This window comes from Rhipicephalus microplus, unplaced genomic scaffold, assembly GCF_043290135.1.
Source record: "Rhipicephalus microplus isolate Deutch F79 unplaced genomic scaffold, USDA_Rmic scaffold_853, whole genome shotgun sequence".
NCBI lineage: Eukaryota > Metazoa > Arthropoda > Arachnida > Ixodida > Ixodidae > Rhipicephalus > Rhipicephalus microplus.
In genome coordinates, this window is record NW_027465406.1 from 6,538 (window position 1) to 12,348 (window position 5,811).

Genomic DNA, 5,811 nt, shown 5'->3' on the forward strand with positions numbered 1-5,811 from the left:
CCGTCGAGTCGTTGTACGTTTGGTGTCCAGCGTGTCGGCGGCGAGTAGCGGACACGTCGTTCACGACTTCGGTCTTTCGCAGTCGACGCGAACTTGCGGAGAGTCGTGGTGCCTCACGTTTTCGGCAGAAACCGCGGCGGAATTTTCCCGTGCGTGCGCGCACGACCTCGGTGCTGTGCCGTCAGCGTAGTGTTGCACAAACTCGTGGCCTACCCAAGGTGCGGTACGTTTGCGGCCGTATCCTCGGTGGGAATTTCGTGAGTAGGGTCGCAAATTCTACGACCTCGGCGGGTTTGAGAGCGACGTAGACTTGTGGCACGCTCAACATGCCACACGTTTCGGGGCACACCCGCGGTGAAATTTTCTCGAGTACGCTCGTATTAGGGCCCAAGGAGGTCTGGGTACTTATCGCTGCTATTATGTGGGGGTTCTCGTGAGCGGCGTACGCGAAAGCGACCGGGTGTCTGATATGCGGCGGGCTTCGGCCTCGTCAAGCGTGTCCTCGGGTCTGCTCCAGGGGAATCCACGGCAGTCGTCTGCAGCCTCATCCGCTTGATGCGTTAGGGGCTGGTTGTCGGACGGTGCCGTTTTACCACGATATCGAGGTGTGTTCCGTGTCGTCCTCGGGCGATTCAGATGCGAAAGCGCCGAAGACGCGGGCGTGACCCGTCGTCTGGCGGCTTTGCAGTCTCGGCTCCGTTGCTAGTTCCGGCCGGTCCACCGACAGTGCAGCGGGCTTGGGCAACCCGCACGGCGCGACCGAGTCGATGCAACGAAAAAGAGCGAGCATGAACGTGCTTCTTGCCGCACGGCTCCCACTCGTCTTTCGGGAAGGTTGTGCCGTAGCGAGCTCGAACGCCGTCATCTCGGAGTGCAAAATAAGCGTGTTGGGGCGCCTGAAGGTGGCCTCCGCCGCACACAGACTGCGTCCGGCCCGCCGAGGGCGAGGACGGACGCGCAGTCGAACGATTACCTGGTTGATCCTGCCAGTAATCATATGCTTGTCTCAAAGATTAAGCCATGCATGTCTAAGTACATGCCGAAATAAGGCGAAACCGCGAATGGCTCATTAAATCAGTTATGGTTCCTTAGATCGTTTCTTCCTACTTGGATAACTGTGGCAATTCTAGAGCTAATACATGCAGTGAGCCTGGAGCCCTTTGGGTAACGGGTGCTTTTATTAGACCAAGATCGATCGGGTTTCGGCCCGTATTGTGTGGTGACTCTGGATAACTTTGTGCTGATCGCATGGCCACGAGCCGGCGACGTTTCTTTCAAGTGTCTGCCTTATCAACTTTCGATGGTAGGTTACTTGCTTACCATGGTTGTTACGGGTAACGGAGAATCAGGGTTCGATTCCGGAGAGGGAGCCTGAGAAACGGCTACCACATCCAAGGAAGGCAGCAGGCGCGCAAATTACCCACTCCCGGCACGGGGAGGTAGTGACGAAAAATAACAATACGGGACTCTTTTGAGGCCCCGTAATTGAAATGAGTACACTCTAAATCCTTTAACGAGGATCAATTGGAGGGCAAGTCTGGTGCCAGCAGCCGCGGTAATTCCAGCTCCAATAGCGTATACTAAAGCTGCTGCGGTTAAAAAGCTCGTAGTTGGATCTCAGTTCCAGACGAGTAGTGCATCTACCCGATGCGACGGCTCGGACTGAACATCATGCCGGTTCTTTCTTGGTGCACTTCATTGTGTGCCTCGAGATGGCCGGTGCTTTTACTTTGAAAAAATTAGAGTGCTCAACGCAGGCGAGTCGCCTGAATAAACTTGCATGGAATAATAGAACAAGACCTCGTTTCTGTTCTGTTGGTTTTTGGAATACGAGGTAATGATTAAGAGGGACGGACGGGGGCATTCGTATTGCGGCGCTAGAGGTGAAATTCTTGGACCGTCGCAAGACGAACTACTGCGAAAGCGTTTGCCAAGAATGTTTTCATTGATCAAGAACGAAAGTCAGAGGTTCGAAGGCGATCAGATACCGCCCTAGTTCTGACCATAAACGATGCCAACCAGCGATCCGCCTGAGTTACTCAAATGACTCGGCGGGCAGCTTCCGGGAAACCAAAGTATTTGGGTTCCGGGGGAAGTATGGTTGCAAAGCTGAAACTTAAAGGAATTGACGGAAGGGCACCACCAGGAGTGGAGCCTGCGGCTTAATTTGACTCAACACGGGAAAACTTACCCGGCCCGGACACTGGGAGGATTGACAGATTGAGAGCTCTTTCTTGATTCGGTGGATGGTGGTGCATGGCCGTTCTTAGTTGGTGGAGCGATTTGTCTGGTTAATTCCGATAACGAACGAGACTCTAGCCTATTAAATAGGTGCGGGGTTCCCAGCACCTTACAACCTTCTTAGAGGGACAAGCGGCTCCTAGCCGCACGAAACAGAGCAATAACAGGTCTGTGATGCCCTTAGATGTCCGGGGCCGCACGCGCGCTACACTGAAGGAAGCAGCGTGTCTTTATCCCTGTCTGAAAAGACTGGGTAACCCGTGGAACTTCTTTCGTGATTGGGATAGGGGCTTGCAATTGTTCCCCTTGAACGAGGAATTCCCAGTAAGCGCGAGTCATAAGCTCGCGTTGATTACGTCCCTGCCCTTTGTACACACCGCCCGTCGCTACTACCGATTGAATGATTTAGTGAGGTCTTCGGACCGATGTCCGGCGCGGCCTTTCGGTTGCGCCGGTCTGTTGGAAAGATGACCAAACTTGATCATTTAGAGGAAGTAAAAGTCGTAACAAGGTTTCCGTAGGTGAACCTGCGGAAGGATCATTAACGGATTGTGAAGGGTGAGCGCCTCAGCTGCGTCTGCGCCCGACACTTTCTGCCGCTGACCCCGTTTGGACGCGGGGTCGGCTTTTCCCCACGGGGCTGCCTGAATGTGGAGCGGCACCCCGTGACAAATTGTTGCGCCCAGCGGACGCCAACACCGCGACCTTGGACGGTCGGCCAGGTGGCGGACGCGGGTACAAACGGCGCAACGCACTCATAGGTCGGCTTTCGACCCGCCACTGCACCGTGGCTCGAAGCGCTCGAAATGCGCGACCCGACCGCTGCGGGACCGCCTAGTACTGTAAACAGGAGCGGCGGAGCGCGAACGGCGAGTCGTGGTTACGTCGGTAGAAGGCGAGGCTGCGCGTTCCCGAAACGCCAGCCGAGTGCCCTCCCGACCGTTCGAGCGTGCAAGAACGAGACCCGACAATCGCGCGGCGACTGCCAAGTACGAGAGGAACGGCACAAGCGTCGGCGGTCGGTCAAGGAACTGGCGATGTGACGGGTCCGCTGTGCACCAGTGCATACCGTCCCGCCGTCCGCGGCAAGCGCCTCCGCGTCCTCGGGTGACGGAGGCTGCCGGTCGGTTCTTGCAGGCGAGGGATCTCGCTGGCACCGGTTCGCGTTGACGCGCGGCCGGTCATGGCACGGCGATGCGACGGCCGAGGTGCGCAGTACTCGATGGAGGAACCGCACGCTCCGATGACCGTCCCGCCCTCCGCGGCGTATGCGTACCGACCGTAATGGTTGCAGCAGCGCCGGCCGGCTTTTGAATTCGCCACACGAAACACGGTGCGAGATCGCGGTTAGGGGAGCGTCGACGTTGCCAGGCGTTTTGCTTGCTGCCGAGGGAAAGGCGGCACGGCCACGTCGCGCTCGTCGCGATTAGCGGGTCTGCGCGCTTTGGGAAGGTGCCGCAACGACTTGCCGAAAGAGGAAGCACGGAAGAACGAGGGACTTGGACGTCCCGACAATTGAACGCACTTGCGGCCAGGCCCTTGCTGGCTTCGTTCTTCCGCCTCGAGTAGGCTCGTACGCGGCTCCGGCGCCGAAAGTGGTCCTTGGCACCGACTTCGGTGGACGTGGGAAGTGCCGCGCAAGTACGGCGCGCCTGGCTCCACCTGTTGGCTAAAGTAGGCAGCCGGATCGGCATTTTGGTGTGCGGTGGCAAACCGTGGATGCGAAAAAAGCTTGTGCGATTTCGTGGAACAAAAAGCGGGGGTCCCCCTTTTTATGCGGAGGAGACCGACCCGCCCGCCGTGGTGAACCGCGACGCCACGGTAAAAACGGGAGAGGCTTGTCGATGGGACCGTGCATCCCGCGCTCCACGGAGGCCGGGAGGCGGCCGCCCGAGGAAATGTGTAGCCGTCGAGGCCCGCATCTGCGTGCACTCTTATCCAAATGGGTGTACCGCAGGCATTTTCTGGTTAGGCGGGCCAATGAGAGCGAGCACACAACGATACCTACGGGTCCGGCTTGGAGAACCGGCTTCGACGCCTCCCGAGTATTTATAGAGGGGTGGACCACGAAAGCACTCGCAAGTAGCGGAAGCGAAACGCCGTCCGAAACACACCGTTTGCTCGATTTGCGGCAGCCGAAAAAGGCGCGGCAGAGTTTTGGAGTCCAAGCGTGCGCTGAAAAGCGCCCTTCTTGGCCACTGTTTGGCCGAGTGCCAGAAACGTTTGGTTTTGACTGTACGGAATTGAACAAACACTTTTTCACGACTCTAAGCGGTGGATCACTCGGTTCTCGGGTCGATGAAGAACGCAGCCAGCTGCGAGACTTGGTGTGAATTGCAGGACACACTGAGCACTGATTCTTTGAACGCACATTGCGGCCTTGGGTCTTCCCTTGGCTTCGTCTGTCTGAGGGTCGGATCACATATCAAGAGAGCCTTCGGCGCACAAGGGAACGTGAGCCGTCGACTCGTTTTGACCGCGTCGGCAACACGGACAGCACGCTGAACACCTCACAGCGAGCGCCAACAGCGGCCACTCAAGGGCGAGACGGTGGCGACCGTCGTGCCAGAGCCCAACCGAAACGGGGGCGACCGACTGCATTGAGGATGTGGCACCTCGTTGAGACCGCCGCAGGACTTCGAGTCGGAAGGAAGCCTGCAGGGAAAGTGCGGTCGAGGTTGCGTACTCCTCTCTGCGACCGGGCGCGCAAGAGCTGCGAGAGCCACGGACGCGCAACTTTAACGCACGGTAAACACGAGGAGCGAAAGCCGGCCAGCAAAGCTTCTCCAGCCGTGCGCAAAGTGCGCGAGATCGCAGCCTTGCGTTGCGCTTGTTGCCCTCGAAGTAAGCAGGGTGTCCCGTAGACCGGGCGCTCGAACACGCTGCGGGGCCGTGCCTCCTCCAGGCTTTGCCGCGCGAACAGGGAACGTTCGCGCGCAAAGCGCAGGGAGGTGAGGAGGCTGCGCCCGACGTTTGCGGTTCGCTGCGTACGCGGTTGATGCGGAGAGCACGGCGCGACGACTTGCCGCGAAGCGGAAAAAGTCTCCCGCACGAGTTGGCGAAACGTTGGCGAAGCTTAAGGCGTTCTCGTCGTAGTCCGCCGTCGGTCTAAGTGCTTCGCAGTTCCCGTCCCGTTCAAAAAACTGGGCCACTCCAGTTGGGGCGGGGGCGACGCTACACGAGACGATGCCTCTCGCCAGGCTGCGTGGCTGCCCTTGCGGCGGCGGCGACTGGCCTCGGCGGTGTTTGGGCTTTCGACACGGTCGTTTATCACGCAACTGCTCGGACGACGCACGCGCGCAGCGGAATGCCGCTTGCCAGCCTTGTGAAGATGTGACCCTGTACAGGGTTGCGGGCGCACTTGGTAGGGCGTCGTACTCGGTTCGCGATGGGTTTACGAACGTGTCCCGTCACTTCCACGTCACACCGGTTGTGCGCCGCACGCGTGCAGCGGGGAAGCCGATTGCCAGCCTTGTGAAGAAGTGGCCCTGTACAGGGTTGCGGGCGCACTTGGTAGGGCGAGCGCACGCGGTCGTGCAGGAAGTTGATGGAAGCGAATGTATCCGCTGT

General features: G+C 58.7%; 2 non-coding genes across 2 annotated transcripts; both read left to right on the forward strand.

Annotated features, from left to right (window-relative positions):
* Nucleotides 1-970: 970 nt before the first annotated feature.
* LOC142795771 (small subunit ribosomal RNA) lies at nt 971-2,785 on the forward strand. Its single transcript, XR_012893297.1, has one exon. It is a non-coding gene; the product is annotated as a small subunit ribosomal RNA (ribosomal RNA).
* Nucleotides 2,786-4,504: 1,719 nt separating this feature from the next.
* On the forward strand, nt 4,505-4,657 carry LOC142795769 (5.8S ribosomal RNA). Its single transcript, XR_012893295.1, has one exon. It is a non-coding gene; the product is annotated as a 5.8S ribosomal RNA (ribosomal RNA).
* Nucleotides 4,658-5,811: the final 1,154 nt, after the last annotated feature.